At 40.8% G+C, this 18687-nt stretch overlaps 1 long non-coding RNA gene across 1 annotated transcript; it reads left to right on the top strand.

The window, feature by feature from the left end:
• Window positions 1–9444: 9444 nt before the first annotated feature.
• Window positions 9445–11183, top strand: LOC310761793. The gene is made up of 3 exons (XR_014547716.1): window positions 9445–9912; window positions 10709–10777; window positions 10981–11183. It is a non-coding gene; the product is annotated as an uncharacterized lncRNA (long non-coding RNA).
• The last annotated feature ends 7504 nt before the right edge of the window (window positions 11184–18687 follow it).

Raw genomic sequence — 18687 nt, 5'->3', positions numbered from 1 at the left:
CAACTTGGCTATTCCTCTGTGGTGGGTGACATTGTGCTCCCAGCATGCCAGGTGGTGGGGAGCAGGTGGAGTTGTGGGTGGTGCAGCTTTGACTGTTGCTGGCAACCATCCAGAGAATTTGGCAGATTCCCAGGGCTGGGACTGGGGTGAGCACACAGAAGTCTCTACTTCACTGCCAACTGACCCTCCCTCCTTCAGTTAATAGAATCTTATTGTGGACGATGATGATGATAGATAGATGATAGATAGAAGATCTAAACTTTATTTGCAGTAGCCACTAGCATAGAAATAAGATAAGTGGACTATTGGTTGACAGGGCTGGGAAGGAATTTTGCCCACAACTAAATAGACCTAGAGTTTTCGCTTTCTTCAGAGCAAGCTTGTGGTCTTCTTCCAGTTTGTCCTGCATACACCTGTCACAACTTGACAGGGGGGAGAACTGGTCAGGATCCATAGATTATGAGGGGATTCCCTTAAGGAGTCCTGGGGTGGTGTGGTAATGCCCTTAGCCCTAGCTCATAGGAAACTACGGCTAATTATAGAGGGATCCCTGAAATATTTTGCAGTGTTTAAGAGCAGGAGGAACTTGTGCTATGAAGGATGAAGGCAGGAATACCTGAGGAAGGTGTACCTCAGAGCTTGCTCAAGCCAAAGAGCGGCAAATGTCATCTTCTCACAGATGGACATTTTGGAACTAAGCTTAAAGAGGAACATCCATTTAAATAAATGTTTTTGACAAAATATGTTATATCAAAGGTGATATTGTAGTTATCATTAATTTTCCCTAGGCATCCAGAGCTGCTGTAATGCAAAGATTATTAACAAAGACTGGTCTTGTTAGAGTAGATAAACTACTAGTATTTTACCTCCATCTTGTTAAATACTTGAATGACTCCTTTATTAATCTACATTGCAAAAATATGTCATTATTATAAATCTTTTTAGTAAATGGTAGTGCTATAACCCTCTTTTACACATGCTTTTTCATGAAGGCTGGATGTGATCCAACCAGCATAAGTACTTTTATGTTAAATTGATTCCAGTGTGAGACAATAACATATGTGACATAAACGACCCTTAAAAGAGGTTATGTTTGGCTGGATTTCATCCAGCATTTGGTTCATGTGAGTCTAGTAACTGACTTTTCCCAGATTATACAATAACAAAGAAATTGGAAAAGATAGGTAAGCAAAAAACGAATTAAACATTTAGAAAATAAATTCATTTTTATAATTGCAGTCTTATCTGTCCATGATCATGTGGAGCTTGAGATTTTGTTACCATGGGCCAGGATTGTTTTTACTCAAAGCTTACTTTTAGTGGTCAAAAAAACTCCCAAGTCTCTCAAATTAGTTTCCAAGGTTTGTTTCCCAAAACTGTGAAGTTGATCATTCAGTATCTTCAGTGCTCCTTGTATTCATTAATTGTGTGTTTTACAAGCTCCTTCAACTTCAACTTATATCCTGAAACTTCACAATATTTATCTCGATGGGAAAAAAAAACTTCTGTTAGACAACAGGACTGCCAAAATAATCCCACCAACATACATATATACTTTCAAAATTATTGCTTTCTTTTATACAGAGATGCCTTTTCAGGTTTCAGAACTGAGAAGGAGAAATTCAGCTCAAAAGCTGTTTATTGGATGTATTCAGAATTAAATTGCAAGCAGTGTACTTAAAGGTGAAAGAAGTTAGCGGTTACTTTGGACTTACAAAATGAGAGATGCTTGGGGGGGGGGAATCTGAGAAACAGATGTTTAACTCTATCTCCTGCTACAGTTGTAACAAAAATCATCTCACATAAATAGCTGTTTCAGTTTCAAGGAAAGTCTCCATTGACAGCTGTGGGCGCTTCCTTTGAAATATAAATAGCAGCTTTGAAGAGTTAATTTATGTCAAGACCTTAGCAAGGAAAGAGTTAAAATTGTCCTTCCTCTGTTACTGAGGCTGCTCAGGAATACTACTCATAACCACTATTTACATTACAAAAATAAGAACAGAATAACACAATGAGCATAACATCTAGTTTGTCCCTCTGTCCTACTGAACTGTAGTCGTGGTCCCCTTACAAGCTCAAGCTTCCCTGTTGCTAATATTTACATAACAAAAATGATACATGTTCATTGCATTTGTGTAATGAATGTCAAGAGAGTGGACCCTAACCTCCATCAATGTACACCGCCTCGACATCCTTGGAGAAAAAGGTGGGCATGGACCACACAGAAAACCTCTTCCCTCTGGTTTGCTCCCTGGCTATAAAAGCCGACCGTGTCCAGGCCTTCAGTTGTCATATTTGGGGCCAGGGAGGAATTTGCCTGCAGACAAATTGGGCCAGTGTAGGGATTTTGCCTACCTCACAGAAATGGTCACAGCTTGATGGTGGATAAGGCATGGGGTTGGATCCTTAGTCTAGGTGGATAGGATATCAGGATCCCCCCCAAGCCTGGTCCAAGGAATCAGGGTATCCTATTAAAGGGACGTGCTTCTGTCCTGACACCCAGACGGGAGCAGCTGATGGTCCATAGCACACCCCAAAATGGTGAGCTGGAGGAGGGTTTTCCCAATTTGATGTATGTCATAGGGTGATCCTTAACCTTGGTTAACCCTGCCAAAGAATCAGCCACCAGACGGGTTGTTTGAGTCAAGATACACATCCAGTGCCTGGGCCAAAACCTGCTGACATCTGTAATCAATAAAGCTGTGACCTGTTTAAATCCCTCAGGGCTGTCCTGTGTTTACTGCAACTTAAACCTTGCACTGGCACCACCACCCGCAGCTTCACTGTGCCTGGACATACAACTAGTTTTCTACAATTGAGCCAAAATGTAAACAAAACCAAGAGATAGAAGTAACTGAAGACAAAAGTTCTTTCGAAAGATACTTTAAAGTTTCCTTTTATTGTGACACACCTATAGCTGTCTGGAATATATCAAAGGACACTTGTTTTAGTGCATTAAAAAAAAGAAAGGAAAAAAAGACCACAGCTAAACATCTCTGTTTTGTTAGGAAAAGTAACAAACAATGCAAATCAATGACTCACTAGGCACAGATTCAGTCAACATCTGGGGTTTTGCATAGGCACATTATGAACTGCATTCTCTTTGTAATGTGATGGGGACGATGTAACAATTTACTGCATACAGATTAATTATTCCATTCTATATATAGATAAACCCAAATGAACGGAAATGCTAGAGTTGGGCATGGTTTGGGACTTTGCATTCAGAAAATACTCCCTCGTTTGCCTCCCCTCCTTTTTCCCTTAACAAACAATAAATTATTGCATGCGTGCATGCACGCGTGCACACACACACAAGTATTTAGATCATTTAGCTGGATGCCCTGCTGAGAGTTATCTTTCAGCTAATACAATGAAATAAATCTAGAGTTAGATGATGCAAATGTAAACCCATTTATGTAATGGCCTTGAGTCATGCTTAGATTTCTTCTATTTGCGCCCCAAGGCCCCCAAGCCCTTTCCCAGTGAATAACTTCAAACAGATACGTAATTTTAGTTTAAGTTTTTGGGCAAAATTTAGGCTACAACATTATTGATTACAAAACAAATTGAGCGGTATTGGCCTAGGCATTCGTCAGGAACTATAACTGACCCCCGTCTCTCTGGCTGGCAGTCTAAAAGGGTAAACACCAAACGCGGGAGCAACATCGGTGAAGATCCATTGAAGCTCACCTGGGGTTCCTGTGGTGGCATGGCCCTAGCCCCTCAAGCGGACTTCGGACAAGATCCAGGACCCCCAGATTCCTTTACCGGAATACCCTATTTCTGGAGGGGCGGGTAATGGGCACCTTTTCCCTCCCGCACATTTCTATAAACCAATGCCTAACCCCAAACCTTACAAAGTTGTGATGATTGCTAAGGGGGCAGGTGAAAAACAAGTGGCTAAAGCCAATCTGCCAAATGGAAAAAATTCCTACCCAGTCCCTGCTCCAAAGCAGATGACCGAATCCAAAGCAAGGCCAAAGCAGCAGCACCTAAAATAGGGAGGGAGGGCGGTTGTTAGGCAGTGTGAAGCAAGTGCCCCCACCCCTGTCGTGCTGCTGCATTTATAGGTCCCCAGGATCACACCCACTCGCCCCAATTGGCCCAAACAGCCAAGCGCGATCCCGGGGCCCAACAGACAAGGCTTGGGCTACGCCTAGCAACAACACACCCTGTGGGGGTGGCTTGAGGGTCCTGAGTGCAACCAGGACCCTTGATTTAGGAGAATCCCATTTCTGCATCATATACTGTGCAGGAGGAAACAGGCTACTGGTGAGGGTGAGTTGTTAAATCCCACAAAAATGGTTAAAATCATGACAGAGTGGCTGTTGCTTCCATTGTTCCCCAGGGTCACGCCACAGACCACTGGCATAAAGAGTGGTCAGTGGACCACACTTTGAGAACCTCTGCTCCTGAGAATACTCAGCCTGAGTGATCGGCTGGGGTAGGCCACAAATCTAAATGACAGGAACTTTAGTTAAGTGTTCAGCCTGGTTGTGTGTGGGGGGGTAAATGTTTGTAGGGGGCTGAGCTGTTGCATGTTTGCCTTCTGGGTGTATGCCCCCTCCTTCCCCAACTTTTGCATTTTTAGAAGGGGACTTCTAAAAGTGATATTCTGCTGAGTGCTGTTAGAAATCACTGCATAATCAGGAAACCTGTCTCATCGCAAAGGTGCTTCTTACTGCATTTAGCTATTTTCCAATTAGAAGCCCCATTTGGCTTGTCAGCCTCTTTCCTTACTAACCATTGGCAGCAGCTAACCTATCATTTTGCTTTTCATGTGATGAGATTCGGTCCACAATATATAAATGCAGCACAGTAAGCCTGCAACTTACATGGGGGTTATGTTCTGGGGATCACGCCTATCCGAAATTGCATTTGAGCCCTTTCCCCCCAGATGCCCACCCCCTGTACCTTACTGTACCTTTGTATGTCTCATGAGATGAGTTTTAGTCATGAAAGTGACCTACATATCTCTCAAAGGAGAAATAGTACTGTACAAAATGGCCAAATGCTATATAAAAAGTTCACTACCTTGTCCAGAGTCCAGACTCCCCATTATCAAGCCCTCAAAATGAAATTAATAGTAATCACTCTGGAGAAAATATACCTTCCATAAAACCAACAGAATGAATTAACAATAAATTATAGGAAGGTTAAATGGGCCACGTTAATTATCTCCATAAGCAAATTAATTAGTTGCCCTTGGGGAATCATCCTTAGCCAAACTGGTAGATCACAGCTTAGTCAGTGATCTTGGCAAGGAGGGAATAGTTCACCAATCAAGTCCCAAAACAAATCAATAATTTATCACTAATTTATGAAAGGCAATTATTAACAGCTACAAGGTAATTGCCCTGTATCATCAAAAGTATATATTGGAATTAGAGGTCATTTTCTGTGGGCTTGTGCCCAGGTGTAATCGCACATCCATACCTCATAGCATTGCAAATTAATTGCAATAGTCTCAATTCCCCATAATTTAGATTCTGAAGTGATATTACTCTTAATTAATTAATTACCCTGTTGAAAAATGGGTCCATTAAAATATTCTTAAACTAACAATTATTCCCCAGGTAGTAATTTTTCTTTCTTTCTAGGATCTTTTTCTAGTTGAGACACTATCCACTGAAAATCCCATTATGTTTAAAATCCATTGGTTTGAATAAAACAACCATAACCTTAAGTTGTGGCTCTATTATTATTATTATTATTATTATTATTATTATTATTATTACTATTATTATTATTCTAAATTGTGCTTGCGAGCGGGGGACTTCCTAATGATAGAAAGATACATCTGGGCAACAGATTGCATTTAGTAGGATACTAAGAGCTGCATATTGGTCTGAAAGACTTTTGAATGTGAATTTCTAGAACCATAAAAACCTAGCAAGACATTGGGAGAGAACTTTCAAAGTGGTTTGTGGCATGCTATTTACGTGTGCTGTAAAACAAGCGAGCAGGGAGACAAAAATCTTGAAAGTATTTGGTTAGCCAAGTATTTGGTGGGCTAGATGGACTAGATCAGAGCTTCCCAAACTTTTCAAGTTGGTGACACACTTTTTAGGCATGCATCATTTTGTGATACAGTAATTCATTTTTGTATTATTTCACGACACAGTAATTCAGTTTTATTAGCAAACCAGAGGTTAAACTAACACTTTCCAGTCCCTAGAAAAGCGTAGGGAGCGTTCATGCGATACACCTACGCACTCCAGTCGACACACTAACGTATCATGACACACAGTTTGGAAAGCTCTGGACTAGATGAACCCTTGGTTTGATCCATCAAAACTCTTTTTATGTTCTGTTTATACTCAAATAGTACTGAGCTTGAAACTTCACATTAATTTGATTGTAAACTAAATGCATGGATCTTTATGTAGTGCGGGTGATTTGCACATGGCTCCACATCACACCCTTTACATTCTCTATGAACTTAATCGTGTCCTCACCATTCTCTAAGAGGAGCACAATTCTCATTGGGTTCAGATTATTCTGTGGGTCTCATTTACTGGCCGGAAATCAGACCGTGATCCACAAGTTGTAAACATATACGCTGTGCATTAGTTGCCATGCACTCTCAGTCTGAATGGAATGCATAGCCCTCTTCGAGGTGTTGCCCCCACCCTTCATGAGTTGGATGGTGTGCTTCTGAAGCAGAGCCTCCTGTGATCATAGTGTGTCCCTGCTTCAAATATTTGCCCTCCATGACTTGAACAGGGCACAGCAATAGAGTAGGTTGGTTGAGAGAGCTTAGTGTGATAATGGCTGCTCTTTCCACTTGCATGTTGCTTTTACACTGTGGTAGAGTGTTTTTAAACTTTGGGCATCCAGATGATTTTGGAGTACAACTTTTGTCATCCCTAGCTAGCTTAGCCAATGGTCAAGGATGATGGGAATTGTACTCCAACAACATCTGGGGACTTATCAACATTGAGTGGCTGTACTCTCCAGGGTTTTAGACAGTGGTTATTTTCAACCCCACATAGTGATGCTGGCAGTTAAACTGTGACCTTCTATATCCAGAGTAGATGCTTCACCTCTGAGCTGTGGTCCTTCCTCTAAAATGGAATTGGGGAATTATAGGAATATGTAGCATAAGGAACAGCTACTGCAGCCTGTAGTGCAAATAGCAGCACTCTGAGCATGGAGACTTTTGGCTCTTCTATGAGAAGCATGTGAAGTATTGATTTCAGTGGTGATGCATCAGAGATCTTTTCTTCTTCTTCTATGCTTTTTAACAGCGTCAGATTTGCAACCTCAACCTGACATTCTATTTTTAGTTTTTACTCTCTTCAGCCTTGGGTATACTTTACTGTAGGGGGGGAAAGTTGTAAGGCAGCATTGTGCACAATGGCTTCAGAAGTGAATGCAGTGTAAGTGAATTGCTCCTTTGATGTGGTTCCCCCCTCCCCAAGCTGGATGGAGCAGGTGTACAGAAATTAATGAAGCAACCACCAAATTGCAGGGGTCATTGGTGTGTTGAAAGCTATAAATTAGCCAACTCTTTGGGGAAATTATGTTCTACCTCTGAGATGCTGTCATTTAGAAATCCAAGTTAAACCCTGGAGAAGCAGCAGTCAGAAAGCCTGGAAAAGGGGAGAAAATATCTATTGACATTCATTTTGTGTGTTTTTTTTTAATCCCTCTCCAAACTGAAGGTATCAGATTTGGAAGGCTGGAGTTTATTCTAAAGTCTATATATCTGCAGGTCGATTAATGTTAGTTAAGAAACTGGACATACTTTGATTTTGTATATGTAAAACCTCTTCTGCAAATAACAGCCAAAAGCCAGTGAAGGCAAGTTATATTCTGCTAACTGTGTTTATAAAGTACAGTGAAAGTCATTTTGAGAGTTGTTGGCATTTTGCTCTGTTTTAGGTTATAGAAAACAGATATAGCAGTATTGTAGGAAATACTGTCATCACTATTGTTACTATGATTCATTGCTCCCCCTTCATCCAAAGGTCCAAAACCAGGTTACAACAATTAAAACACAACATTAGTATTAAAACACAATATTATTATGATATTTTAAATAATGCTTTTTAAAATGATAACACTGGAAAGTAGCAGAAGTTTTCAAATCCCAGTGAAGGGAATAGAAGTGAGAACTTCATGCCATTATTTGAACACAGAAATGGTGAACTTGCTCCTATACATGCCAGTAAGTGTTTAAAATATATTACATCAGAATAGGATAGCATAAATTGTCACAGACATTGGGTCTGAAGATTCCATCCAGGTTTCACAACCACCAAACAACAAAACATTCTGAAAAATAATAATTAGTTCTCCCAAAAGTGACTTTTTACCTGTCTCTTTTACCTGATTTTAGTTGTCTTGGTTTGCTTAAGGGCTGTTGCTGTTGTACATCTTCCTTCTCTTAATGACTTCCTTGACGAGTTAATGACCAGCCATCAACAGGCTTTGTTCCTCCACTCTCAGCTCCCTCTGCCAAGCTGGCCTAGCGTGTTAGCATAAACTGAATCCAGGGGTTTTTGTGTTTGACACAAGGTTAGTCACACCTTAATTGATTCTAATATTTGCTGAAAACAAAAAATATTGGTGACTTGTTATGTACTGAAGTTCTCACCCTGGGCCAGCAGGGGAATACTGTAGATAGTTTTCACTCAGGTCCACATATGCAAATAAGGAATTGAAAGTGACATTCAGTGATTGGATAGTTACAGAAAGTTGTTACTGTTGCCATGTAGTTGAGCTCTATATAAGCAGGTTGGCTGAACCCTTCAGCCCTGTTCTGTTCTGGCCTGTGAATAAACAAGAGCTGTCTGAAGAATTGCTGTGTTGTCTGATATGCTTACCCACAACTTAACAACTTGCACCCACAAACTCTGGCAGCCAAAACTTTTAACAACGCACACCACTAAAATCCACATTTACACCTGGAATCTGTGGGTGGCAGGAAGCATTAGGCTCTGTAAAATGTGGAACATCCTTTCCAACTGTTGCATTGCCATGCTTTGTGTCTCTGGGTCATATAAGGATGCATGTGTATGTGGACATTCACTTCAGGGTGCATCAAATAAAGGAAAATAAGCTGATTTGTGGCTTTAAAGATTTCACACCAGAGTAATCACACACACAAACTTTAAAGCAAATTGTGGGTTCTTGATTCTGTTGTCATGTTGCCTTGGCTATAAATCTAATGATTGCTAAAGGTGCTGTGGGATCAGTGGCTAGCAGTGCAGAAAATGAAAATGCAGAGCAGGAACAATATAAGGATCATTCATTGCTTATCTCTGAAAGAGGTAAGTCAGCACAGCAAGAATGCCAAAATATGCAGCAGCTGTTGCTGCACACATGTTGCGAATAGACTGTGTGATGTGTATGATATATCTAATATATTATAAATATTAAAGATTGGTCACATTAAATAGGACCTAAATGTCTTAGAATCATAGAATCATAGAATCATAGAGTTGGAAGAGACCACAAGGGCCATCGAGTCCAACCCCCTGCCAAGCAGGAAACACCATCAGAGCACTCCTGACATATGGTTGTCAAGCCTCTGCTTAAAGACCTCCAAAGAAGGAGACTCCACCACACTCCTTGGCAGCAAATTCCACTGTTGAACAGCTCTTACTGTCAGGAAGTTCTTCCTAATGTTTAGGTGGAATCTTCTTTCTTGTAGTTTGGATCCATTGCTCCGTGTCCGCTTCTCTGGAGCAGCAGAAAACAACCTTTCTCCCTCCTCTATGTGACATCCTTTTATATATTTGAACATGGCTATCATATCACCCCTTAACCTCCTCTTCTCCAGGCTAAACATGCCCAGCTCCCTTAGCTGTTCCTCATAAGGCATCGTTTCCAGGCCTTTGACCATTTTGGTTGCCCTCCTCTGGACACGTTCCAGTTTGTCAGTGTCCTTCTTGAACTGTGGTGCCCAGAACTGGACACAGTACTCCAGGTGAGGTCTGACCAGAGCAGAATACAGTGGCACTATTACTTCCCTTGATCTAGATGCTATACTCCTATTGATGCAGCCCAGAATTGCATTGGCTTTTTTAGCTGCCACATCACACTGTTGGCTCATGTCAAGTTTGTGGTCAACCAAGACTCCTAGATCCTTTTCACATGTAGTGCTCTCAAGCCAGGTGTCACCCATCTTGTATTTGTGCCTCTCATTTTTTTTGCCCAAGTGCAATACTTTACATTTCTCCCTGTTAAAATTCATCTTGTTTGTTTTGGCCCAGTTCTCTAATCTGTCAAGGTCGTTTTGAAGTGTGATCCTGTCCTCTGGGGTGTTAGCCACCCCTCCCAGTTTGGTGTCATCTGCAAATTTGATCAGGATGCCCTTGAGTCCATCATCCAAGTCGTTGATAAAGATGTTGAATAAGACCGGGCCCAAGACAGAACCCTGTGGCACCCCACTAGTCACTCTTCTCCAGGATGAAGAGGAGCCATTGATGAGCACCCTTTGGGTTCGGTCAGTCAGCCAGTTACAAATCCACTGAGTGGTAGCATAGTCAAGACCGCATTTTACCAGCTTCTTTACAAGAATATCATGGGGCACCTTGTCAAATGCTTTGCTGAAATCAAGGTAGGCTACATCCACTGTGTTCCCTTCATCTACCAGGCTTGTAATTCTGTCAAAAAACGAGATCAGGTTAGTCTGACATGACTTATTTTTCAGAAATCCATGCTGACTATTGGTGATCACAGCATTCCTTTCTAGGTGCTCACAGACTGTTTGCTTAATGATCTGCTCCAGAATCTTCCCTGGTATTGATGTCAGACTGACTAGGCGGTAATTATTTGGGTCCTCTCTTTTCCCCTTTTTGAAAATAGGGACAACATTTGCCCTCCTCCAGTCTGCCGGGACTTTGCCTGTTCTCCAGGAATTCTCAAAGATGACTGCCAGTGGTTCTGAAATCACATCTGCCAGTTCTTTTAATACTCTTGGATGCAGTTCATCTGGCCCTGGAGACTTGAATACATCTAGACTAGCCAAGTATTCTTGTACTATCTCCTTAGTTATTCTGGGCTGTGTTTCCTCTGCTGAATCATTTGCTCCAAATTCTTCAGGTCGGGCATTGTTTTCTTTATCGGAGAAGACTGAGGCAAAGAAGGCATTGAGGAGTTCAGCCCTTTCTGTGTCCCCTGTTTGCATTTCACCATCTTCTCCTCTGAGTGACCCCACTGTTTCTTTGTTCTTCCTTTTACTACGAACATACCCATAAAAGCCTTTTTTGTTGCTTTTAACCTCTCTTAATTAATAACCTACATCTAAATTAATAACCTACATCTCTTATTTTCCCATTTTCTCTTAAGCTGTGACTAATTTATACGGATAGTTTTCTAGAATCTGTAATTAAACCTCCTGATGCTGATTTTAAATTTTGTCAAAATGCAGCCTCTTTTGAATTTTGTCAAAATGCAGCCTCTTCCGTCTTAAGTCCTCTTCTCACCCCAATATAACAAACACATTGCAATCTTTAGACCCTGAGTCCCCCCCCCAGTTCAAATAACTTTTCTGTAGCTAAAAACACACCCACACCCATACCCTTAACCTGTGTGAATCACAAGTCCCAAAGCAGTTGTGGTTAGTCATAGTTGGATTTCATAAGAAATCTCTGGTTGTCCTCTAAAGCAGAGGCTGCATTACTACATGGTAGATTTCCCATGCAGGCAATACAGAGCAAAGTTAGAGGTGACACAGGGAAATAGAAAGATGGAGAAAGCATGCATGCTTGCGCAACTTCACAAACAGGGATGAGGTACATCAGAACTGGAGGTATATCAATAAATCCTGTGCATAGAGATGGAAATTTAAAAGCATTCTGACTTGAGAAATGTAACCAGAAAGGTTTTGGCTTTTTTAATGTTCTACATTAGATCACTCTCTTCTGTCATTTTGTTGAAATGTAGGTTTGTATTCTAAAAGGCCGGGGCTATGAAATTGGCAGAAAACCAATAAGAACTGGCAGAATCCAAGCAGAGTCCAAACACGGAGGCTGACTGATCCACCATAAGAAAAAAAAATTTAGGATATCCTTTTTTTCTCTCACTATGTTGAAAAAAATATTGTCACATGTTGCTAACATCTCATCTATCTCAATCTCTTCTTCTTTCTCTATATACCAGCCAATTAAATGTTCGAACATTTATAAGAAACAAAATGCACTTCTCTCTCCTCCCACTGATACTAGCCTTCCCTCTCAACCAAGAAAGGTATCATTAAAAAAAAAAAAAAAAAACAGCCACTAAACAATTGGCATATAAAACAGGGGGGAAGGAACTGCTCTTGCTAGGGTTATTGTGTTCATCTGCTGTTTAACTCATAATGAGCTTCAAGACGTTTCAATAGAATGGAGACCCTGCTGGTAAAGATTTCAAAGAATGTAAAATAAGATCACATGAACAGAAACTGCTGAAGCAGTCTATTGTTGAGAGGTCTAGTGTTAACAATAGGCAGCTTTTCATAGTGGATTCATTACAAGTGATGCGAAAGACTGTGTTGAGTGAACACTGCTATTTCAATAGAAATTGAAGGCTACAATTCTATACATGGTTACCTGGGAGTAAGTTCCATTGAACTCAGTGGAAATTACTTCCAAGTAGACCAGTATGAGATTGTGCTATAAGGTCATCTAGATGCTTGGTCGCTCACTGGAAGGACAGATCCTGAAGCTGAGACTCCAATACTTTGGCCACCTCATGAGAAGAGAAGACTCCCTAGAAAAGACCTTGATGTTGGGAAAGATGGAGGGCACAAGGAGAAGGGGACGACAGAGGACGAGATGGTTGGATAGTGTTCTCGAAGCTACCAGCATGAGTTTGACCAAAGTGCAGGAGGCAGTGGAAGACAGGAGTGCCTGGCGTGCTCTGGTCCATGGGGTCATGAAGAGTCGGACACGACTAAACGACTAAACAACAACAAGATGCTTGGTCATTCTCTCCAGGTGCTCGATATTCAGCTCTACCTCTTATTCTAATCTATTAATCTCATGGAGGCCTAATAATTATTGGACCAGAGTCTGGAGCCAGTTTTGGAATAGACTAATAAATTGATATTATTTCCATACAAGATGGAGATATTGTGGATAGGGAAACTGATTATTCTAGATGAAGATTTACAGCTTATCCTACAATGCTTTTGTACTAAAGTACAAAATGTAAAAGAAGAAGAAGTCTATATTAGGGGGAAATGTGCATAAAATGCTTTATTAGCAGTAATAGCATACAAAGGTGCCTTATATTACATTCCAATGCACACATAGCCTGGAAAGTGTGGATCATAATGGCGGTGCATACTCGATTTTTTTAAGCATCCCTATTATTGCCCAGGTTCTAGAAGTGTTTTAAGATGCTCAGCTTCACATATGAGAGTTTGGTTACTAGAAAGATTCACATATGGATCATTTTCAGGCCCTTCTCTACATACAATTTTGGTCATGTTAATCAGAAGTGGAAGCAACTATGGAAGAGAAACAGGTGTGCTTTACTTCTGAAAGTTCAAAGGAGACATTTCCTTCTTTCTATCCTGATGATTTGAGATGATGATTTTGTACCCAGGACAAAGTGAATCCACATATGTAATACTACTTTGTGTGGATTTAGTAAGAGCTGCCTTAAACACTCACCTAAAAACTTGTTTGTAACTATGAAAATTCCCAGAGAATAGAAGCAATGCAATATAATCCTCCTTGCTTCAATGCAGAAAACCTCTCTCTCTTGACACAGACAATAAACTATGCAGCCACTGTTAGCATTTGCACAATTCAAGTACATTCCTTCAGTTTGTTTTTCTGCACCTTTTGTTTGGATACTGTAGACAAAAGCTGACATTTTTTGTTCCCAAACGTATTCGTAAGTTTACTGTACAGTGGTACCTTGGGTTAAGAACTTAATTCATTCTGGAGGTCCGTTCTTAACCTGAAACTGTTCTTAACCTGAGGTACCACTTTAGCCAATGGGGCCTCCTGCTGCCTCCGTGCCTCTGCCACGACTCCGCCTCTGTTCTCATCCTGAAGCAAAGTTCTTAACCTGAGGTACTATTTCTGGGTTAGCGGAGTCTGTAACCTGAAGCATCTGTAACCTTAAGCGTCTGTAACCCGAGGTACCACTGTACTCTGTTTTTATGCTTGCAGATATTGAACTGATGGAATTTGCTAGAGGTTAACACTTCAATACAACCAATATGTTAATGGGTCCCCACCCCATTCCCCAAGGGCTCTTTATTTATGTACTATTTCCCGAATCAGCAAGGAAGATAAGCACATGGAAGCAGATTTCTGCATACTCAGACAATACCAGGATTAAATTGGCTAGTTTTGTCAACCCCTTTGGACTTCCGGGTTAGCGCCTCCGGTAATGGCTGAATTCCTCTGATCGGGAGGAATTTGCTTCGTGGAAATTAGGGTCTGGCCGCCACAGCGAAGGCGGGGACCCACAAAAAATCACAGGCGGGAGAAGCCTGTGAATGTGGGATTCGGCTGGCACCTTTTGTGCCTCCCCTACTGGCAGGGAAACCCAGTTTCGGGGATCCGGAGCGACGTGGGGTGAGTGGCGCGGTGCCTCTAATTGACTGCTTCTTTCACGGAATGAAGCCGCATTGCTGTTGCCGGAGAGCGCTGACTTTTTCCTGTGGACAATTTGATCTTAAAACAACTACCCATGAGTAGAATGGAAAATTGGATTTTTAAACGTCTTAATTTGGCACCGAAACGGGAAGGTTTCAAACAGGAAGTCTGCCTTCCCCTTTTGTAAATAGACTGAAGCAAAGAGGCTGCAAGCTAAAGTCTTGGAAAGCCTTCTGTAAAGGATTAAACTTCCATCAGCTAAAATCATCAAACCCCCCCTTGGAAGCAGGAGAAGAGGGGGGAAATTTTGGATCGTGTAAGCCTGCAGGAGAGAGTGAAGAAAGTCAAATTACCACCACTCTGAACCTGGAAACGGGCTGCTAGTAAGACTGACGTTTTGGAAATGCTCATTGACTGTGAATAGATCGTTTGTTGATAGCTAGTTAAATAAGAGAAATGCATTGTTTCCATTGTCTCCTTCTGCGTTTAAAAAGGAGTAAAAGTAACTGAAAATTGAAACTAACTTTATTGCTTCAACTGTGCTTAAAAGGATTGATACAAATAGAAGTTGTTTCCCCCTAGAGGAAGCTGGGGGAATTTCCAGCTGCAAGATAAAAAACTGTGAGAATCTGGGATTGACCTTGGAGCGTTAAGAATGTTGACAGAAGAAGCCTTAGTGGTTGCATTATGTAAGATAAATGATTCATTGGAACAGCTCCATAAGAAGACGGATGCGATGACTATAAAAATTGATAACTTGGAACAAAAAGTGACTAATTTGGGACAAAAAGTGAATATTAATACAGAAACTATTCAGGAATCGATACAGGGATCTACTTTGACATGGCAAATTGTGGAGAAGGCGGGGGAGAAAGTTGTTGTTGTTGAACCTAAAGTAGCACAAGTGGAGAGGGAGAGAGCCCCAGCCTTACAGATGCAATTTGATGACTATAAGTTGATGCTTTTTATGATTGAATTTAGAGAAAGTCAGATTTTGAGGATTGGAGCCCCGCTTGGACTGGAGAAGGAAAGTTGGATAGATCCCTTCATGCAGGGATTTACTGACCTTTGGGACCTGGACTTGGGTCAGGAGGAGACTGGAGTTGTGGGGACCGCCAGATTTGGAGGAATTTTGAAATACGTCCTGAAATATCTTTTGAATCTTAATTTTAACTATGGAGATTTGGCTGACTTGTCGAGAAGGAATAAAAACATTGCTAGGTGGGAATTTCCCCGAGATCTACTCTTCAGCATCAAAGGAAGGAAAATAAGAACAAGATCAGGAGAAGACAAAGTAAAGTGCATGTATAAATATGAAGAAGACTTGCAGAAGGGACTTGGAAAAGAGTTAAGAGCCTCGGACAGAAGATCACCAGGTTGATGGACTATATGGAATTGACGGAAATGACTGGCAGAATCCGAGACCAGGGAGAAGAGACGGTGGAAGAATATTGGAAAAAGTTTAAAGTCTATATATGGAAATAATGTAAAATTAATGAGTGTTAGAAAAATGTTGGAATGGAATTATACGGCTTTAGTAGAAATGTTATAAGGAATTAAGCATTAATAAGTATTATAGTATTAATGGAAAATAAGGTTAAAATATGTTAAGATAACTATATGACAGAAAATAGAGAAAGATGGAAAGGATTTGCTGAAATAATTAATAGAAATGGAATACAAAAAGGGAGGTGAGAGGAGGTCGATGAAACAAGGGAATGAAAGAGAGGGTATTGAGATGGTATGATGTGTGTTTTTTGAATTGTTTTTGCTCTCGTTTCGTTTAATGTGTTAATGTTGTGTTGTGTATTGTTTATATATTGTACTGTATTGGTTTTTCTTTCATTTGCTTTTTCTTTTTTTCTTCTCTTTTCTCCTTTTTGTAAGGTTTAAAAGTAATAAATATTATTTTTTTTAAAAAAGTTTTGTCAACCCCTTCTTGGCTATCCTGACAAGTAAACTATGAACCAGACTAGACATAGAAGCCTTCTGATGCTGGGGGAGGGGGGCGGATACTTTATTAGAGACTGCATCGGGATGCCTTAGAACGTGAGTGCTCAACCCCCCACCCCAAAGATTCAGCTCCTCATCAGAAGACTGGTGGTCTTCTTGCACATGCTTTGTTTGCCTAAGAACAACGTCTCCTCAATATTTTAATGGGTGTGTTTTTTTTAGGACCCATGGAAACATAAAGGCATGAGGTAATCCCAAAAGCAGGAGTAAACGGAATCACAGTAGGAGCCAAAATTAAAGACTGGGCTTCTCTGGGGAGACTCCACCAACTGCTTCAACTTGAAAACCAATCACAAAGTGAGATTAAAAGATACATTAGACCACTATACATAAAGCAACTGAAGGTGGCTAGAAGTCAAAATACTTCTATCCCCACCTTGAGTGGCATAAAATTAAAAAGGCAAGCAGAAGCAAGGAACCAAGACTTACATGCAGTCTGACTGCAACAGAACTTCTAAACAGTTAATGTTGTTGTTGTTGTTGTTGTTGCTGCTGCTGTTGTTTAAGTAAGTAGACAACTGTGGGGCAAGATGCCAATGGACAAGTAACAAAACAAGAACTCATGCATGAAGGATACTAAACAAGTAATGAATGCCCAAGCAGATAAACAGACATACAAAAGAAGGCCACATAAAACCTGTTCAAAAACACCTCCCACTTCAGAAAGAAACAGGCCCTGAAGTCCTGCCACTCTTCCAGGGAAAAATATCACCTAAGCTAAATGGTGGGCCACCAGCAAATGGCAGCTGCCCAGTAAAGAAAGGTGAGGACTGGCCCACATGGAGGAAGGGGGGCTACTGGGAATCACTGCAGTCTAAATGGCAGAGCTGAAAAACTAACCCCCTCAGACCAACCCCTGGACAGGAAAGGGAGCCTCCACTTAGCCACAGGGATGTTCCCTCCACTTGTAGAAGCTTTGGTTCTCCAGTCCACCAACACTGATGAGGAGGAGATGTTCCCTTTAGATAAGTCGTCTCCTTTCACTGACCTTACACGACAGGAGAGGGCAAGGCAAAAGCAGGTAGAAGAGTGGGTGGGGCATTCAGGCTCTCATGACTCTCGACCCCTCACCTTTGGAGAGACAAATTTGTGTCTTTTCCCCATTTGGTGGGGGGTGGGTTAGGCAAATTTGCCCCCACAGAGAACAGGAATGTTGTTCTCTTATAAAGAGGCTCTAAATTTATTAAACAGATTGTCACCAAACCCTCAGTGACAATTCATCTTACCACATCTGACCCATAGTCTATAGCTATGCTATAGCTAAATATAAAAAGGACAGAAAAATGTTGCGTGTCTTCCATGCTTATTTGTTCCTTCTACATTCTTGTGATATATCCAATACATGTCAATAGACACAGTAAAGAATGAATTTTATGGGTGACACAAAATGTTTATTCTATGACCACAGGCTCCTTTGTTGTCAGAGCAACAGAATTTATAGCTGAAAATCTATAATTTTTGTTTTCTATGCAGTATTGTAAAATGTTGGCATTCTACAAGAAAGAGAGGGGAGGCATTTACACTTATTCACAGATACATGGAAACATTTAATCATAACTGTTAAGTTTTTTGAGATTTACATACAGTTTTCAATAAAATACATTTGATTACATGTCCATCTTGCCTTAGTTTGGCTACATTCATTGTTCTGGATAAGTCAAAGCAATCTGACTGATCCAAATTGATGTGACTCATTAACGTCCAGATATTTCAGAATAAACATCCAACACAAATCTCTCTGGACTTTTAAAAGGTAATTGTTTGCCTTTCTGCAATTGATGAATTCCAACTTCTCCTTTTAAGAAGGGAGATTGTTTTCAAATTGTCTTGGCACAAAGCACTAAAATATAGAAATCGGCTATAGTCTGAAATGCTCAGCACATCTCTAATTGCAAAAGGAATATTATTTTGATGTCTGATACTGCAATTTTGTTTCAACAGGGATAAAATACTGTGGAAGCTGTGACACTGTGAGATGCAAGAAAATGAGTGTTCCTAGGCAAGCAAGAAAATCCCAAATAGTGATAGCAAAAGCACTTAGCAAATTGCGCTAATTCCTTCAAGAAGAAAAACATGCAGTTTATTTGTAGATAAGTAAGTGCTAATTGTGTACTCTTTC

This window comes from Podarcis filfolensis (assembly GCF_964270895.1).
Source record: "Podarcis filfolensis genome assembly, chromosome: 4".
Taxonomy (NCBI): Eukaryota; Metazoa; Chordata; class Lepidosauria; order Squamata; family Lacertidae; genus Podarcis; species Podarcis filfolensis.
This window is presented reverse-complemented; position numbering and strand designations above follow the sequence as displayed.